The 20,615-nt window shown below is 40.5% G+C and overlaps 1 protein-coding gene across 4 annotated transcripts in view; it reads right to left on the bottom strand.

The window, feature by feature from the left end:
- The window catches only part of pparg (peroxisome proliferator-activated receptor gamma), a 97,248-nt gene that overhangs the window by 23,779 nt on the left and 52,854 nt on the right, over positions 1-20,615 (bottom strand). The window lies entirely within an intron of this gene.

Genomic DNA, 20,615 nt, shown 5'->3' with positions numbered 1-20,615 from the left:
TTCACCCCCCCCCCCCACCCCCAATGAGTGGGTCAAACATAGAGAGCAATTGACTCAGTATACTTCTGCAGCCATTGTAACAATTGAGTCACAGAATCATACCGTGTGGAAAAGGCCCTTTGACCCACCAAGTCTGTGCCAACCATCAAGCAGGCATTTACACTAATCCTGCATTAGTCCCATTTTTAATCTTCCCACATTCCTATCACCTCCTCCCAGATTCTACCACCAGGGCAATTTACAGTATCCAATCAAACTACCAACCCGCATACCTTTGGGATGTGGGGGGAAACTGGAGCAGCCAGAGGAAACCCATTCAGCAACAGGGAAAATGTGCAAACTCCACGCAGACAGCACAGAAAGTCAGGATTGAATTCTAGTCACTGGAACTGAGAGGCAGGAGGTCTACTAGCTGCGCCACTTAATGTCCCAAAATTGTCAATGAAAGAGCTGGCCCACAGCTCTAACAGTTACCCCCTTCCCACCGCTCCACAACTCCTTGGTCTTCCACTCCAACGATCACATCTGCCCATACTTAGCTGGGGGGGGGGGGGGGGGGCTACCAGCAAGGCAGGTAGCTTAAAAAACATTCTCTATATTAGGTGAGCTGTCTGAAGAGGCATGTCCACCAGAATTATTCTCATTAGGCCTATGGACCAATTTCAATTTATTCTCGGGTCTCTAGGTTCTTGCTCTTGTTGGCAAGCAGTGACTAGTCTCAGCTTATAAAACTTAGACTAATTTCTGCTCTTATACATTTGTCACATTCTGGTGCATAATTTACTTCAGAGCAAAATCCGTGCAAAACCAGATTAGATAAGATCAGCATGGTAACTGCCATGAAACTGTTCTCGAAGCACATAAATTATCGCCCTTCTTTAATCTTTCAGATCTGATGTACTGCTTCAAACAAGACAACTGAACACTAACAAGTAAGGTTAGAACTATGAAAATCTGCTCAACCGTCTAAAGCCTACTTTTTTTTATTTTTCACTTCTATTTTTACCTTAGTTGTGTTTTTGCATCAAAAGAAAAACATATCAATTTCCTCTCTAATCTATGGATTTAAAAAATCTGATTCTGTGTATCTAAATTAATAAATCATCAGGCAACCAGTACTCACTTCAAAATTAGACAAAAAGTAAGTAAATTCCTGAATACATTTAAGAATAACATATCTCCATGTTGGAAAGATTATATGGCTAAATTTTCCCAATTAGTGTTTCAAACACAAAAACATATTTTCTCCTGTATCAATTGCAGAAAATTGTAGAGCCAGCTGTTAATAAGTTATCTTCAAATCTCCTGCAAATAATGATTTCCTCGTTGATGCAATCAGCTATATGGATTGCACAATGTATGCTTTATAAATTAAGGTCATTCAGCACAAGAATGTACAATAATAGGATTTAAAGCATGTAAAAATATATTGCGTAATGATTATACAGCCAAAAAAGGTATAAGTGCTAGCTTTACTAAATTAAAGTATTTAGTGATCATTTTTGCAACAGATATGTTATTCATTTACAGATTTTTACAATCTGTGGAGTCAAAGTCAGCACAAATACTTCCTTTGTTTCACCACATCACATCAGCACAATCTTAAGGCATTGAAAATTCATTACAAGACTTTGTAAATTTCAGGCAGCTGCCAGTTTTACATTAGGCCAAATTACTGAAGCATAAGCAAATGAAATTTGAGAAAGCGCTGCTGTAAATTGTCTACCCTTCACACTTACAATATGCCACCCAAAAAGGTTGAAACATAAAAACAAACTTAATGCCTTTGTATAGATTAATAAAGTACATTTGCTTCACATAGAATTAGGTATTTTGGGTCCAATGTAGATTAACTTCAAATACGGTAAACAGATTTAAATTGTAATGCTATATAAAACTACCAATTGAATTTAACGCCTAAAAACTTAAGGTGAGCACTAAAATATAGATTTCATCTACGACCTTGAACATTCACTTCCTCTACCATCAGACCACTTCAGCTGCAGCACCTTCAAAAGTGCACTGCTCTAGCCTGCCAGGCTAGGTTGATGGCACCTCCCAACTCCGCAACTTCTACCACCTCCAGTGACAAAAATATGCAGGACCATGGGAATCCCACTACAATCAAATTCCCCTCCAGGATGTACATCATCCTCACTTGGAAATTTATTGCTGTTATTTCATTCTTGTTGGGTCAAAACTTGTCTTTGATGGGATGGTGCTGAGTACCCTTCTGAACCAATACAGTCTTTTTAGTAAAGGTAATCAAACTGTGCTGTTATCTGAGGAATTCCAGGATCTTGAACCAGCCTTGAAGAAACAATGACAATGTAGTGGCAATTAAGGATGACATGCAGCCTGGAGGGGAACTTGGAGAGATGCCTGTTACTCTGTCATTCTAGGCAATAGAAGTCAGGAAATGCCAATGACAAAGTCTTTGGCAAATTAGTGCAATGCATTGTTCAGATGAAAGGGTTTGCAGAGTGAGGAGTTGATTTACTTGGTCTCCAGGTCTCCCTTTAGCTACTGTGACCAAGCGGTGCTTCCAGTTAAGTTCCTTGACGATGGCGGCTACAGGATTGATCATTGCCTTGATGCTGAGAAAAATCTATCCTACCTCATTTCTGGAGTTCAATTGTTTTGTTTGTGATTTGACCGTCTTTAAAAGAGCCAAACCCAGGATGTTCCACTGAAACACATGTACCACTAACTCGAGAGTCAATCCTCAGTGTAAGTACTGATATTATTCTTGATAACATTTTCTATCAATTCCCTGATTGAAAGCAGCTGAGGAGTTGGACTTATCCAAGTTTTTGTGGATATGGCATAGCTGGTCAATTTTGTATTGTTGGGTTGTAACAGGTTTTGTACATATTGCTGCACTGGAACAGCTTGGCTGGAGATAAAGCCAACTTTGAAATTTTTCTTGTTGTCACAACAGCCAGGATAGTTAAATGTCTCAAAGCCATTATTGCATCCAGTGTCCAGCCATTTATTGGAAAAGTCTAGGAGGTTGGCTGAAAAAGAATGATTTTGCAACAATAGCTGTTGTTTGATTTGTCTGTGGATAACTCTCCAATGACAGTGAGGAGGACATATGGGGTCAACTTTGCTGGGTGTGCCTGCGTTGCGTTATGTCCAAATCTGGTATCCAGTTGGTGTTGGATGGTTCACATGTTTTATTCTTAGTTTTGATAGTGGTTTTAATTTGTTAGGCCTTTTCTGTGTTATGCATCAATGACATAGTATCATATGGTCATAGAAATGTGACAAAGGAACCATTTAGCTTATTGTGTCTGCTCCAACTACGAAAGAGATACACCCACTCCAGCCCCCCATCACCGTTTCTTTTCCTTCCTGCACCTAACTCCATCTGCCCATCACCTATACACTCCTCCCACCGGGTCCCCAGCCCCCACTGTTCCCACCTGTCCACTCCACCTCCCTTACTTGATTCCATGTTCCACCTTACTCTCCTATTAGATTCCATCATCTGCCTCCACCTGTCACCTTCCAGCCTCTGTCACTATTTCCACCCTTCCCTCCTCCATCTGCCTTTCACCCCTCCTCACCTGGATCCACCTATTGCTTGCCAGCTCTTGCTCCACCCCTTCCCCTTACCTCTTTGTACTGGCTGTTGTACTGGAAACTGTTCGTTTCCCTCCACAGATGCTGCCTGACCTGCTGAGATCCTTCGGCATCTTGTTTATTGCACCAAAGAGCTATCCAGCTTAATCCCACTTCCTGGCTCTTGATCAAGAGTCCACTGAGTACTCAACCACCCCTTCAGATCCCCACAACATCTGAGTGAAAAAAGTTTATCCTTAACTCCCTTACAAACCTTTTACCAGTCACCTTATACCTGTGTCCCATAGTCTTTGACACCTCTCTTAATGAAAATAGTCTTTCTTGTTCACTCTTTCTAAGCCTATAATAATTTTGACATTGCTGTGGATTTCAGGTCCCATGTTATGCAGACCAGGTACAGTAGGCTTTCTTTCTCAAGGACATTAATGAACTAATTAGGGTTTTACAATTGTCTGGTAGCACCTATGTTGATAGGGTTATTTAAATAAATTTAAATTCCTCATTTGGTATGCTGGATTTTGAAGTGTCTCTAGATCATTAGTTCAGGCCCCTGTGGTGTTAGTTCAGTGCCACGGGCACTTTGCCACTACACCCCTGTCGTGTAATAGTGTAGTTAAGTTGCAACTGTTCATGGTTCAGTGAGGATGTTACCACTTGTCAAAGGCATGTAACATCCTGTCTGCCAGGGTCAAACACGCAGTGAATTAACAGTGAAACAAATTGGCCATATTGGCAAAATGTATAATTTCAGCTCTATTTCTTTTCTTGACTCAGATGGCTGATACTTAGTTTATTTGCAAGTGGGTGATGTTGCTGATGCTGCATTCTCTGCTCAGCTTTGCAATCTCTGAGAGGGTGACAGTGGATCATTCAGACCATTCAGTCCTTGGAGTGAAGCTGCTCCTGCAATAATATAGTAAATTTCCTCAGGGAACCTTATTTGTGGAATGGAAGTAGAAATTTAACAGAACATAGTCACAATTTGTAATATTTATGTGTGGTTTGTGGGTTTTTAAAAAATTTTTCACCTCAAATTTACATATGAAAAAATATCAAGTAAACACTCATCACTTTGAATTGCAAAGCACTGCCCTTAATTTATATTAATTAGTACCATTTGGAAGTTGGTTGTGGAATATAAAGTGGATACATTTATTAAGCCTGTGTTAAAATATGTTATCCATTTACTGTATGGTCAATCCATTACTTTGTACTAACTGGGCCATTCTGTGCAGAAAGCTAGCTAATCACAGATATATTTTTACTTGGTGATAAAATCTGATCATTATTTCCTGTGTCTGTTTTCACATCTCTATGTTAAAGCAGCAGTTCCAGCACATCTTGTTAGAGGCTGAATGCATCTACATGTCCTGTGGATTTCAGAACTTCTTAGCATCCTTCATGGTGCTTCTTCAATAAAAGCTTTAAACATCTTCTGCCCAAAATCTACAGCAACCTTCTGTCCCTTACCCCCACCAAGCAGCAAATCTATCCTTGTAGAAATGAAGAGCACCTCCCCTCTCCACTGAGTGAACGGGAGCACTACTTCATGGACCTTCAATTGTTACTTTGCCTATACCTTTTAAAAGAGAAGTATCCTGGAGTATTTAATTCCCAATTTTGGTCACTTTGTAACCACATCACTTTAAGAGCTATGAGACGGTACCCATTTGTTTTTATTTGCATCATCAATTGACTGATCTTGTTATGAATGTTGTGTGCATTTTAATAAAGTACTTTTAATTTTTTATTTATGTTATTTGTCCCTGTTCTGACTCTAATTGGAGGTAAGCTTGTACGTTTACATGCTCTGTCACTTCCTTATAGACAGTGGTTATCAACACCCATTTCACCATCTTTCATTAACACTGTGCCCTTCCTGTTCAACATTCTAAATTTACCCTAACTAGAACCTCCATCTATCCCCACTATTTAACTTAAAGCTTTTTCAGATTATTCTCAGATCTTATCTACCCTACACCAATTTGCACATGGCTCCGGTAGTAATCCAGTGATTATTACTAATGTGATACTGCTTCTTAATTTGGACTCTGGCTGCTCATACTACTTCAGCAGAATCACCTCCTTTGTCCTACCTATGTTACTGGTTCCTACATGGACCGCAATAATTGGGTTTTTCTCCTCCCAATCCAAGTTCCTCTCCAGCCCTGAGGCGATGTTCTCAACCCTGATATTGGGAAAGTCACAAAGCCTTTGGGATTCACGTTTAAGGCTGCAGAGAACAGTGGCTATCCTCCTAATTATATTGTCTCTTAAAACCACTACATTTCTTTTCACCCCATCAATTTGATTAGCTCTCTGTATTATCCATGGATATTGGGATATAAGGTGCAACTGCATAACCAATTCCATCTAGCTTATTATCCAGGAATAATAATGGAGACCAACACAATGGGCAGAATTGCGCTGACTGTTAGCCAGTAGTTCCTCAGACAGCTGTTAGCAGGCTGCAATATATACATCAATGCATTCTGGCCTTCCATACACCCAGGCACTAGAGCGCAGGAATATACTTCATGCTGGAGGTCAGAATGCGGTGCACTTAATCTCTCACCTCTTTTCTGGTCACATCACGAAGGATGAGGCACTTCATAACTTATGAAATCTTTTACCTGCATTTGAATGATAAGCATTAAAACAGGTGCAGGAGTAGATTATTCAGCTCCTCAACTAAATTCAGGACCCAATTCCAGCTTTCTCCCTAGATACTACTGCATGTCTAGTCCTTAAAAAAAGTCTAATTCCTTCTTGAATATACTTAATGGTTAGTAAAGGCAAAATGTTTTCAAATTTTATTTTAAGTAGTATTGATATTTTTAATTCATTTGCATCAGTTAAATGTGTTGATGACTGAATCTATTAATTTTTTATTTTTCCCCTAACTCTTGTAAAATCTCTGATGTACTTGGCTTTGTGGGACTGCCACCCCATTGCACTGGGAGTCAGATGCAACTGCGAGTTCCTGCCCAATCCACAGAAATCAGGCCAACTCTTAACTCCCTCTGGAAACAGCCTAACAAGTCACAGCTCAGGACTCACAAACACAGCTGCAGAAAGCAGTATCTATTCCCCTAGTTATACTTGCCCATCACTTCTAAATTCCTTTCCACTCCGCCATATAACAATAGCGTGGTCAGTTTGTTCATCATCACTGCCGTCCCTGCTCTCGTCCATAGAGGTTGCAAGAACTGCATACACCATGGCAATGGAAGGATGGAGGGATTCTCCAAAGCTAACTCCTGAATCCCCATACAGGTTCTCCCCAGGTTCTGAATGCTCAATTTATGGACACCCTGCACATCTGAACAGACGTTCGGGAGACTGGTGGGATGGATGGGGATGGTTTTGTTGGCTGCTGTGGGGCTGCAGGCATCTTCTGCTGGGTGGGAATGGGGAATTTCTGCGTGCCTTCTCCCCAGACCACCCCACCACATCCCCTCTGAGCCACAACAGTCGTGGCTGGGTCGAGCTGAGAGTGCTGAACAGGCCCACTCGTTCACTCACTGAGTAAGTGAGGGCGCTGCTAGCCGCTCTTCCTGCGCCTGCTCACTGCTGTTTCTGAAATCCTCTCCCGCGCACTGTTTATGTTTATTTCCAGTTTACGAAAAAATTTGGGTTACAAGCTCTTCTCAGGAATGGAAACCCCGTCATAACCTGCAGACTGCCTGTACATGCCTCACTTGTAATAACAAACCTCCTGGTCCTCTTGGTTGTCCAATTCTACAGTATTTAATCCAAGTAATGTGACTATGGCTAAAAACAAAATATACAGGTAACCTTAAATAAAACAGAAAATACTTGAAAAACCCAGCAGGTTGGTCTCAGACCTGAGACAGTAACCATTTCTCCTTCCCCAGATCCTGCCTGACTTGCTGTTTCTGTTTTTATTTCAAATTTCCAGTGTCTGCTGACTTTTTGATTTTCATGCAGGTAACCTTCTTCCTTTCTGAAGCAACACAGTCTCAATCTCAGGCTCCAGTTTATCAACTCTGAGCTGAAGTTCCTCAACATGGAGATAGTTACTACCGGTGACCATTTGTGTCCATCAGCTCCCACATTCTGCAGTTGCAACATATCACCTTTCTTACTGTTCCCCTCTTAATTTATCTAATTTCTTAAAATATAAAGACGCGCCATTGCCCTTACCTTCTTTACTACCAAAGACCACAGAAGACACTGCACTTGATGTGTTAATTCACACAGTGCTTCTGAAAACCCACAAGCCTACATTCCCAGGTCTCACACGTTTTGAGTCAGCCGACTTTATCTAACCAATTCTAGCTGGTTACCTAATTACCTAGTAAGCTACTTGTTTACCACTTTGTGCAACTTGTTTACTACTATATATGGAAACTGCATGGTTCTGAAAATCTAACTGTTGGGCTAAAGTGAACAAATAAATATTTAAATGAAATCACCCTGCTCCTCACCAACGTCCACATTCTGTAGCTATTGCATTTTTTGGGCAATGCACCATGTGCTAAAACATACCATGCCTTAGCAGAACCCACACACTTATAGGAAAAGACCTCCTGAAAACATACCATATTACTTGTGTTGGAAATTGAACACTAATTTTTATGGAGTGAAAAATAAACTGCTGTAAGAACTCAGTGAGTCAACTTTCCCTGTGTTCCTTTCCCACTCTCACCAGTCCACCCAGGGTCTCTGTTCACCTCTTCCATCTTTCCCCACTCATTACCTAGACACATCACCCACCTCCACCTGGTTTCACCTGTCTATCATCCACATTATCAATCTATCTGGGTTCCTTCTCCCTTGGTTCACTTTTCCTATCCCCTCCCCATCTGGTTCCAACTACCCAACATTCCTCCCTTATCTGGTTCCACCTATCACCTTCCGGCCTCTGTCTGTACCCTTCCCCCTCCCCTCTCCCACCTTGCTCCATCTGCTTAATATTTTCGTTTTGTATATTTCCACTTATCAGCTATCAGCCTCTGTCTCAACAACCCCCCCCCCCCACCCCCTCTTCCATCTAGCTGGCTCCATCAGCCCTTCATCCCTCTCCTCACTCGGTTCCACTTATTGCCTGCCAGCTCCTGCCTCACCCCTTCCTCTCACCACTTAATACTGGCTATATCCATTCTACACTCTCAGTCCTGATACAAAGTCTTGACCCGAAATGTCAACCATCCCTTTGCCTCCACAGACGCTGCTTGACCTGCTGAGTTCTTCCAGCAGTTTATTTTTTGCTCCAGATTTAAGCATCTGCAGTCTCTTGTGTCTTCACAAATTTTCATGGGATTTCTTTACTTATGCAAGGATATATTTTCTTCATTTTTTTTTAACCTTAGTTGTGTTTACCTGAAATAGTGAGAATGATTTAAATATTGCTTACATTTATAAAATGCACTTCACAGCAAAGGATCTTAAATAAATCTCTCAATGAATAATTGTGAAGTGCAGTGACTTAAAGAAAATGAACTAGCTTCTAAATCTTAAATATTTATTTCCAAACTGTAATCATAAAAACTTTAATGTATTTCCATAAGTTTAGTTTTTTCATAAAATTGTACTAATAACTGCAACATTGTGGAAAACATGTAATAGCCTATTCCTTTTACTATTTCTCATGTTTTGTTTTAATATTAATGAAATAAAATACAAAAATGTTGAGACTTAGTTTTCTTCCATTTTCATTTATCCTTCTGTCTCCACTTAAATGCCCTAGTCTAAATGAATCTGAATTTTTATGCAGCTTGAAAATTACCATGTTACGATGTCATTGAACACATATCTTTCCTTCACATTGCTCCTGTGCTCCATTTTGTTTTATAGAAGGATTAACCCATTTATTTATAGGACCACATTTTTAACTGAGGTTATTTTAACAGTTGGGATATTTGCTGAACTTCCTTATTTTTCAGACCTTTTATTTAAAGTATAGCCAGAAGTGGTGACACTAACCAGGTAGCATGTTCCACTTCCTCTTATTAAAATTAAGCCAATCAGTGGAGAGAAGATGGGGACTGGGAGAACTTTCTGGGGTCACAATGGGCACAGTTAATGCAGTGCAAACCCATGATCTCTAACTTGTGCATCAATTCCCCCTAATTCTTCTGTCACCTATCTACATTAGATAGTTTTGGGAGGAAACCTGAACAGCCACAAGAAATGCACACATTTCACAGGCCTCACAGAGCATCCAAGGTCACGATCAAACCCAGGTACCTGGAGGTGTGCAGCAGCAGTATGAACTGCTACACCATCAGGTTAGCTCTTGGCAGGTTCTTAAGTCCTGAAGGCGCCTTTCCGGTCAATAGTCAGAATAAATTTTCAGAAAGGTGTTTTAAAATTTGGAATAGAGCACTGGAGGAACAATATCAATCAGGAAGAATATAAAAGCAAAATATTGGCAGGTTTGAAACAATGAAAACAGGAAATGCTGGAAATAGCAATAAGTCAGGCAGCATCAATGGAGATGGAAACAGATTCATAGGTCTTTCATCAGAATGCTTCAGATTAGACTGTCCTGTTAAATTTAGAATTTTCAGCGTTTCCTTGAAAATGAAGGTAGAAAAGTTTTTAAGAATGGTTTGACCTAAACACTGACCTCTCGGTTCTCTCAAACTGGGAAATTGTTATGAGTTTCTTGTATTTAAGTTTTGTAATACTGAGTGGCTAGAAACTGCTTTACTGTCTTTATGGGTCTGCCTAATGTGTCTGTGAAAGTTGCATAAGGAGTGAGAACTTCATTGTGAAGTTCACATAGTGGTTTGTCAGGTTTCCATGTGTCATGCTGTGCTGCTTCCGTTGCAGTACAGGTGTATTCCCTTGAGATTTGCAGCTGCTGGTACTTACTTTTGCAGCTATGATTTCTGCAGCCAGTTCTCAAAGGGATAAGCCACTGTATAAGCACACTCTTCCAGTGTCTGGGAAGTGTTGCTACTGAATGAATGGATGCTGAAATAATAACTGGGGAGGGGAGAGTGCTCCCAGGGACCTGGACAGGTTACTGAAGGACAGTGCTCACAAGACCCATGTTCCTTATGCACAGGGACCTATAGGAGGGGCCTTGGAAATTCTCCAATGTTACAGCCAGGTGATCATTGTAACAAATGGCCTGGGAAGTCTCCGTAAGGATACGAGTGCAGTCTACAGCCTGAAAATTCTAATGGGGAAATCCACTTACATCTGTTGTTTATAACTAAATATAATATAACATGATCTTAGGTATATTTTGAAGCATTTGCTCTGTTTCACTGTAAGGTTCCAGTCATTGGAAATTTGAATTTGGTACTTCCAGGTACAATTCTCCCCAACATTTTTGCCTGCCATTGTTGAAGAATAACAACATGTAGATAAGACATAGGTGGAAGGCTGTGATATATCTTTAGAGGGCAGAGGTAATGGTGTGGGAGCTTGATGAAAGACCATTGCAGGTGATTCTTGGCAGTTACCCACTGAAAATGCCAGAATAAATTACGCCTTGTTTATTGAAGACTGAGTGAATCTCTAACAGTCAGTTTTAGTTACTTAAAAAACACCTTTCCGGCAATGAAAATTAACTTATATAAGAAAGGGGGCCTTACTTTCAGATATTCATCATCATTAAAGGTTTAAAAATGAATTAAAATTTTAAAATATCTCTTCATTTTTATCTTACTTTCTCTCACTTAACCTCTATCCCTCTCACTATTTTTCTGTGTGCAGGATTTATATGGGAATAGTTTAGCTCATGGTGAGGTAACGGAGCAGACTCGATGGGCCGAATGGCCTACTTCTGCTCCTTTGTCTTGTGATCTATATCAATCTAATTATTCGTATAATTTCCAATTTAGTCTCTGCAAAAGTCAGTGCACATTATTTAATCTAATTGAAAATACAGCTTGTCCTATTCAACAAATGTGAGGGAGGGGCTGTTATGGATTTACAATCATAGTAAATTCAAGTTCAAAAACCCAGAACAAATGTCTGTGGGTAAATGCAAATGTAGTGAATGGTATGTTGCTTTTGTTCACTGGTGACCACATATGCAGCAAGTGTTGATTGCTTGAGGAACTCAGGTTCAAATTTGATGACCTGGAATCTGAGCTTCAAACACTGCGATGGATCGGGGAGGGGGAGGGTTACCTGGACGCTGTGTTTCAGGAGGCAGTCACACCCATTAGATTAACTATTTCAAATTCGGTATGTGGTCAGGGACAAGAGGATGTGACTGCGAGTGATCCAAGAGGTAGTGCTGGAGGAGCCTCTGCCCTTGAGCTTGTCCAACAGGTCTGAGATTCTTGCTCCCTGTGTGGATGAGAGTGGGGGCTGTAGGAAGGATGAGCAACCGAACTGTGGCATTGTGGTTCAGGGAGCCATTCGGGTGGGGGGGTGGGGGAAGAGAAATATAGTTGTAATTGGGGATAGTACAGTCAGGGGAATAGACACAATTCTCTGTCACAAAGATTGAGAGTCCCAAAGGCTGTGTTGCCTGCCTGGTGGCTGGGTTTGGGACATCTCATCTGACCTGCAGAGAAATTTGGAGTGGGAGGGGAAAGATTCAGTTGTCGTGGTCCATGTGGGTACCAACGACATAGGTAGAACAAGGAAAGAGGTTCTACTGAGGGAATTTGAGCAGCTAGGGACTAAATTAAAAAGCAGAACCAATAAGGTAATAATTTCTGGATTGCTACCTGAGCCACGTACAAATTGGCACAGGGTCAATAAGATCAGAGAGTTAAATGCGTGGCTCAAAGATTGGTGTGGGAGAAGTGGGTTTGAATTCGTGGGACATTGGCACCAGTATTGGGGGAGGGAGCTGTTCCAATGGGACCAGCTCCACCTGAATCATGCTGGGACCAGGGCCCCAGTGATTGCATATGTAAGGCTTTAAACTAAATAGTACGGGGGGGGGGGGGGGGAATGGGTTTCAACAGATTAGAAAAGTATGGATAAAGTAAAAGGGAAGGAGAGTGCAGGAGAGGTTACTGAAGTCTCCAGAATAAAGAATAAGACAGAAAGTTTAGAAAGCGATAAGAATTTAATTTCAGGCAACATGGAAACAAATTTGAGAAGGTTGGTGAATACAGGACTGAAGGTGTTATATTTGAAATCATGCAGTACATGAAATAAGGTAGATGCTTATAGCACAGTTAGAAATTGGCAGGTACGACATTGTGGGCATCACAAAGCCGTGGTTGAAAGAAGGTCACAGCTAGGAGCTAAACATCCAAGGATACACATCCTATCGAAAAGACAGGCAGGTGGGCAGAGGGGGTGGGGTGGCTGTATTGGTAAAAAATGAAGTCAAATCCTTAGCAAGAAATGACATAGGATCAGAAGATGTAGAATCCTTATGGGTAGAGTTGAAAAACTGCAAGGGTAAAAAGACCCTGATGGGAGTTGTATACAGGCCTCCAAATAATAGCCAGGATATGGGGTACAAATTACAACTTGAGATAGAAAAGGCATGTGAAAAAGGCGATGTTACGGTGGTCATGGAGGATTTCAATATGCAGGTAGATTGGGAAAATCAGGTTGGCACTGGATCCCAAGAGAGGGAATTTGTAGAATGCCTATGAGATGGCTTTTTAGAGCAGCTTGTGGTCGAGCCCACTAGGGAAAAGGCAATTCTGGATTTGGTGTTGTGCAATGAACCAGATTTGATTAGGGTGTTTAAGGTAAAAGAACCCTTAGGAGGCAGTGATCATAATATGATAGAATTCACCCTGCAGTTTGAGAGGGAGTAGCTAAAATCAGATGCATCTGTATTACAGTTGAGTAAAGGTAACTACAGAGGCATGAGCGAGGAGCTGGCCAAAGTTGACTGGAAGGGGACCCTAGCAGGGATGACGGTAGAGCAGCAATGGCAGGAGTTTCTGGGAGTAATTTGGAAGATGCAGGATCAATTTATCCCAAAGAAGTAGCAGCATTCTAAATGGAGGATGAGGCAACTGTGGCTGATGAGGGAAGTCAAAGACAGTATAAAAGCAAAAGAGAGGCCATACAATATTGCAAAAATTAGTGGGAAGCTAGAGGATTGGGAAGCTTTTAAAAACCAACAGAAGGCAACTAAAAAAGCAGTAAGGCGAGAAAAGATGAAATATGAAGGTAAGCTAGCCAATAATATAAAAGTGGATACCAAAAGTTTTTTCAGATATATAAAGAGTAAAAGAGAGACAAGAGTGGACATTGGACTGCTGGGAAATGATGCTCGAGAGGTAGTAATTGGGAACAAAGAAATGGCAGACAAACTGAATAAGTATTTTGCGTCAGTCTTCGCTGTGGAAGACACCAGCAACATGCCAGGAATTCAAGAGAGTCGGGGGCAGAAGTGAGTGTAGTCACTTTGCTAAGGAGAAGGTGCTTGGGAAGCTGAAAGGTCTGAAGTTAGATAAGTCATCTGGACTGGATGGACTACACCCCAGGGTTCTGAAAAAAGTAGCTGAAGAGATTGTGGAGGCATTAGTAGTGATCTTTCAAGAATCACTAGAATCAGGAATGGTTCCGGAGGACTGGAAAATTCCAAATGTCACTCTACTCTTTAAGGGAAGGAGGGAGGCAAAAGATGGGAAATTATACGCCAGTTAGTCTGACTTCAGTGGTTGGTAAGATGTTAGAGTCCATTATTAAGGATGAGTTTTTGAAGTACTTGGAAGCACATGATAAAACAGGCCAAAATCAGCATGGTTTCCTAAAGGGGAAATCTGGCCTGACAAATCTGTTGGAATTCTTTGAGGAAGTAACAGGCAGGATAGACAAAGGAGAGTCAGTGGATGTTGTTTACTTGGATTTTCAGAAGGCTTTTGACAAGGTGCAGCACAAGAGGCTGCTAAACAGGAAAGCTTCTAGCATGGATAGAAGATTGGCTGACTGGCAGAGGCAAAGAGTGGGAATAAAAGGGGCCTGCTGCCAATGACTAGTGGTGTTCCCCAAGGGTCGGTGTTGGGTCCACTACCTTTCGCTTTATATGTCAATGATCTGGATGACAGAATTGATGGCTTTGTGGCCAAGTTTGTGGATGATACAAAGATAGGTGGAAGGGTAGGTAGTGTTGAGGAAGCAAGGAGTTTGCAGAAGGACTTGGATAGGTTGGGAGAATGGGCAAAGAAGTGGCAGATGGAATAGTGTAGGGAAGTGTATGGTCATGCACTTTGGTAGAAGGAATAAAGGCATAGACTATTTTCTAAATGGGGAGCAAATTCATAAATTGGAAGTGCAAAGGGACTTGGGAGTCCTAGTGCAGGATTCCCTAAAGGTTAACTTGCAGGTTGAGTCAGTAGTAAGGAAGCCAATGCAATGTTAGCATTCATTTCGAGAGGACTAGAATATAAAAGCAAGGCATTGGTCAGACCACATTTGGAGTACCGTGAGCAGTTTTGGGCCCCATATCTAAGGACGGATGTGCTGGCACTGGAGGTTTAAGAGAATGATCCTGGGAATGAAAGGGTTAACATATGAGCAGCATTTAATAACTCTGGGCCTGTACTAGCTGGAGTTTAGAAGGATGGGGGGGGGTTGGGGGGGGGATGCATCTCATCGAAACTTACCGAATATAGGAAGGCCTGGATAGAGTGGACATGGAGAAGATGTTTCTAATGGTGGGAGAGTCTAGGACCAGAGGGCACAGTCTCAGAATAGAAGGACACCCCTTCAGAACAGAGATGGGAATTTCTTTAGCCAGAGGGTGGTGAATCTGTGGAATTCATTGCCACAGACGGCTGTGGAGGCCAAGTTGCTGGGTATATTTAAAGCAAAGGTTGATAGGTTCTTGATTAGTAAGGGCATCAAAGGTTACAGGGAGAAGGCAGGAGAATGGGGTTGAAAGGGAAAAATAAATCAGCTGTGATCGAATGGCGGAGTAGACTCGATGGGCCAAATGGCCTTATTCTGCTCCTATGTCTTATTGACCACAAAACCTTGACCTTTGTATTCAAGAGCGAAAGAAAGGGAAGAAAAACAAATGCAGCAAAGTGGTAAAAGAAAGGAAAGTCTACAAATACCCATTGAAAAATTCAGATATTAAAACATGCAACTGATGATCAAATTGAAAATAACTATACCGAACTGTGATTGATTTTTGCTAATAGTAATCTCTAACATGGGTTACTCTATTTAAAAAAAATCAAAGTTTTCAAATTGATTTTTCTTTTTACAACAGTGAACATTAAAGTTCACTAGCTTCCTGTTACTTTGTTACAATGTAGTTACTGAATGCATCAAGACATAACCACTTTACAAGGATTTGGAAGGTACATTAAACAGATATTCTACAACCTTGGGAGCCAGCTGATACAGCTTGTTCTGCATTTTGTTTCACTTTCCTTTTTCATAAGACATGAATGGAAAGTAGAAGAGGTAATGTGGTAGCAGAATCCAACACAAAAAGAAAACAATCACCCCATTAGAACGGCTGCTATACAAAAGAGCAGAAGTTCAGTTTGCATTACAAAATTAAATTTAGATGTTAAAAAGTAGTCGTTTACCCATATTGCACAAGGTCTTGCAAAATGTTACCCGCAACTTAAAACCACAACAGGTTTCCAGTTTATGGAATGAAATCTAATGAATGACAATAACATACCAATGCTGACCAATTATTTCATAATGTCAACCAAATGGAATTAACTCTGGCTCATGGTTTGGATGATCTTTGATGGTCTTATTCACTTTTCTCTCCTTCCTTTCGAATGTGTGTCTCTTTATGATCGGACACAATTGCTGCTGTTGATTTTGCATGCACTTCTTTGCTGCTTTTATTGCCAAAATTAAAGCAAGAGAGCTTAGTGACATGGTGTCAATGACAACCACCTTTCCCTCAATGTCAGCAAAAGAAAAGAACTGGTCATTGACTTCAGGAAGGGGGGAGGGGGCAGTGCACCTGTTGACATCAATGGTGATGAGGTCGAGAGGGTTGAGAGCTTCAGGTTCCTAGGAATGAACATCACCTATAGCTTGAACTGGTCCAACCACGTAGATGCCATGGCCAAGAAAGCTTACCAACGCCTCTACTTCCTCAGGAGGCTAAAGAAATTTGGCATGTCTCCTTTGACACTCACCAACTTTTATCGATGCACCATAGAAAGCATCCTATCTGCATGCATCATGGCTTGGTACAGCAACCACTGTGCCTGTGACCACAAGAAACAACAGAGAGTTGTGGACACAGCTCAGCACATAATGGAAACCAGCCTCCCCTCCATGGACTCTGTCTATACTTCTCACCATCTTGGGAAAGCAGCCAGCATAATCAAAGACCCCACCCACACGGGACATTCTCGGTTCTCCCCTCTCCCATTGGGCAGAAGATACAAAAGCCTGAAAGCATGTACCACCAGGATCAAGGGCAGCTTCTACCCTGCTGTTATAAGTCTATTGAATGGTTCCCTTGTACAATAAGATGGACTCTTAACCTCACAATCTAACTTGTTATGACCTCATTATTGTCTACCTGCACTGCATTTTCTCTGGAACTGTTACACTCTATTCTGCATTCTGTTATTGTTTTACCTTGTACTACCTCAATGCACGGTGTAATGAATTGATCTGTATGAATGGTATGCAAGACAAGTTTTTCACTGTAGCTTGGTACAAGTGACAATAATAAACCAATTCCAACATTATCCTAAGTACCAAAATTCAAAAACTTATCCATACACCTGAAAATATTATCTAATTCAGGTGAACATAAAATATCCCACAGCACTTTTTGTGGAAGAACTGAGTTTTCCTCGTCTTTTGGCCAATATTTATAACCTACATCAATATATAGATTTTATTGTCATTTATCTTACTGTTGTAATTTCCGTCTGAGAATCCTTGCTCTGCACAATTGGCAGCTGTATTTCCCTGCATTAAGTCAGTGACTAAATGCAAAAGAAAAATGCTATTGGGGGTAAATCATTTTGAGATATCCCATTGTTAAAAGGGTGCTAAATAAATGGAAGCTTTAACTTTAAATCTAATAATTCTCAATGTCACATTAAGAACTTCTATCATTCTTATGGAAAATAATGATTTGTTTCCAGAGAAAATCAAAGCTTTTTAATTTTAAACAGCAGGAATAAATTACATCTTTTCTAGTCAGTTCCTTGTTTTATACATCAGCAATTCAATATCATTTTTCTTGTCCTTTTACAAAGTGATCTTCAATAGAGTACATTGCTAATGAATTTCATAGTTGATGTATCGGAATTTTGCTATCATCACCTTTTATGAATAATCATTTATTAATTTGTAGTCCCTTCAAACACTAGACACATGAATTTGCTACATCAGCTATGTATCTCAACTGTACACTGAAATCCTATGTACCTCCACACCATCAAGAAGTGGTGCCAAAGTAAACCCTCCGAATTATTGGAAGATCAAAAAAAAACATCATTTAAACTCTGCTGACTTCATAAATTTTGTGCTTAGTTATTATTTGATGACACCAAAACAAAATAAAACTGCAGATTATGGAAGAATGAAATAAAAACAAAGAGCTGGGGAGGCGCAGCAGGTCAGGCAACATCTGTGAGGAGAAAAGCTGAGTTAACTTTTCATTTTTCATCTCACTGTTCTGATGGAAGATTCAAAGACTCACGATATTAATTCAGTTTCTTTCTCCACAACTTCTACCTGACCTGCTAAGTATCTCCGGTATTTTCTGCTTTTTTTAAAAAAAACACTTGGAAATAATCTCATAACTAATTATTATCAAACCCAAAAGTATTAAGAATCTTTGATTTAATTTCTTATCAATTTAATCTCCTGCTTCCCCTGCTTCACAAGCATCTTGTTGGAATACAATTCTATTTGGCCTTGTCACCTCCACCCCATCCTACTTCACAGCCTCATCTGTTCAGATTAGGATCTTAGCACTGAATGTCAACAAACTAGAAAGTTGTAACTGTATTTGAGATGTACCAGATTCTGAGTTAAAACAGTCCACGTGCAGTCATATACACGCGCATGCGCACACACACACACACACACACTGCCTCATGTGCATAAACAAAACCATGTATTTTCTGTTAGGATCTTTGAATCCAACCTGTGCGGTCAGACTCTTGTTAAGCTAGCAGAGAGTTAAAGTTCACGTCAAATACTGGATTTTCAGTAAGTCCGACAGCATATGTGGAACGAGAAACAGAGCTAATGCTTCAGGTCAATGATCTTTGATCAGAATCCTTTCAATGGAATCATAACTGACAGGCAATAGCAAGGATATTTGCAGAGTGGTTGGGCTGTGAACAAAATGCTTGTCACAAATTCAGGAGGCTTTGATGAAAGTATATTGACCTGAAATGTTAAAACAGTTTTTTTCCTCCACTTTCGTGCCCGAACTGCTGAGTATATCCAGCATTTTCTGTTTTCTTAAAAAAAAGAATTCCACAGTTTTATGCATTTGTGTTTCAGATAAGAGAGAAGAACTCAATCTCTGTTGGTATCTCCAGTCTGGAGCAGCGAGGAAATTTCTAGATTACTGAGAGTCATAGTGAGGCAGCCTATCTGACTGACTTAAGCTCTAACCTGGCCCTGGGATCTTGAGAGTTCATAATGGGAGCCCTAACTCAATTGCTCTCCTTTTCCCTCTTAGCTATATCTGGGAACTTAGTAACTTCTGTTTGTCCATGGGCAAAGTGTAGTTGCTGGACGTCATAAGAAGTTTTTATTCACCTCATTAGGCAGAAATAGTACAATTCTCAAACTGATGGACTGAGTAAAATATTCCACTGTGGTAACTTCATTAATGATTGAGAATTCATTGATGGTGGGAGGATAAAGACCAGGTTTAGCTGCTTAAAGTTCATTGCATAAATTAATCCACTTCAATGGAAAGTGAGAAAGCACCACTCATTTCATAAAATGTATGATCTGTGGACTGTCAAATTTTCCCAAGCTACATTTCAAAATTATAATTTCTCTGAAAAACTTGATTTGATCGCATTTTTTTTAATAGCTGACAAAGTTGGCAATCATTTTAATATTACGCTACAAATAACACAGCCAGGTTCATATATATATATAGAGCTTGAATATAGAGCTTGATGCAGCAGTTCTTCTTTTTCTAAGTTTCTGGTACACATTATTTTAGGCTCAACACATAGCAGATATTCAAATACTTCTTCCAGAAGTTTTGACAGTTCAATCAGAAGGATAGCCAATGCTAATATTGTTTCTCACAAATTGACTATTTCTTTTCTCAGTCACAAATTCTATGAAAGTATGAGCAAGTAAGCTTTCCACTTCAAAGTTCAGTTTGTCAAGAGTGCTTTCCTAGTCATCTGTAATGCATAGACCTTTACTTCAGTCGTACAAAACCACTTCTATATCTTTGCTACAAATCCACTTGGCACTGAAAAAACTTTGTCAACAGCATCACTGAAGCACAGGACATGTACAAGATTAGAAATTAACCAAATACTGTACACGTATTATTGATCAAGAGTCAAACAAAAGCAAAAATGAAGGCAACTTAAAAACAAAAAAGAAAGTTAAATTTTGACTGATCAGATTGGGCAGGATGATCAGCCAGTTTTTTCTTGTTCTTCCACAGTTGCACAGTAATAGAAGAAAAACAACATTAAACCATTCTGCCAATAAAACATGTTAAATAATCTCCCAGCATTGAACTCAATCTTTCCAATGTGGTAAGAGAGAGAGAGAGTCTCCATCAAATCACCCATGATGGCCAATGTCTCAACTTCCTTTGCACAACAGACTGCCAAGGAAGCTCCCGTGCTGTCATGCAATCTTAGCTTTCCATATGGAAGCTCAGAGTGCAACAATCATGGCCATGGAAACCTACATGGAAAGGGGCTTCTAGGGTATCACAGTACTCCGGTAATTTGCTTAACAGGCTACTAGGATTGCTTAAGCGCTGCCCTCGGTGGGTGACAGTGACTCCATGGAACACAAATCTGTCATCTTCCCTCAGGTGTTCAGCCTTTGTGCATGCAATCTACAGTATGTTACTCCTGCAGTGTCACTACTGTTGTCTCCAACTGGACCTGCCTGACTGACTACAGTAACCCAGTTTGAGTTCACTTAGTCTCCAGCAAAGACTTTTA

Source organism: Pristis pectinata, chromosome 6 (genome assembly GCF_009764475.1).
Source record: "Pristis pectinata isolate sPriPec2 chromosome 6, sPriPec2.1.pri, whole genome shotgun sequence".
Taxonomy (NCBI): Eukaryota; Metazoa; Chordata; class Chondrichthyes; order Rhinopristiformes; family Pristidae; genus Pristis; species Pristis pectinata.
Note: the sequence above shows the minus strand (reverse complement) of the source record. Positions and strands in the feature narration are given on the sequence as shown.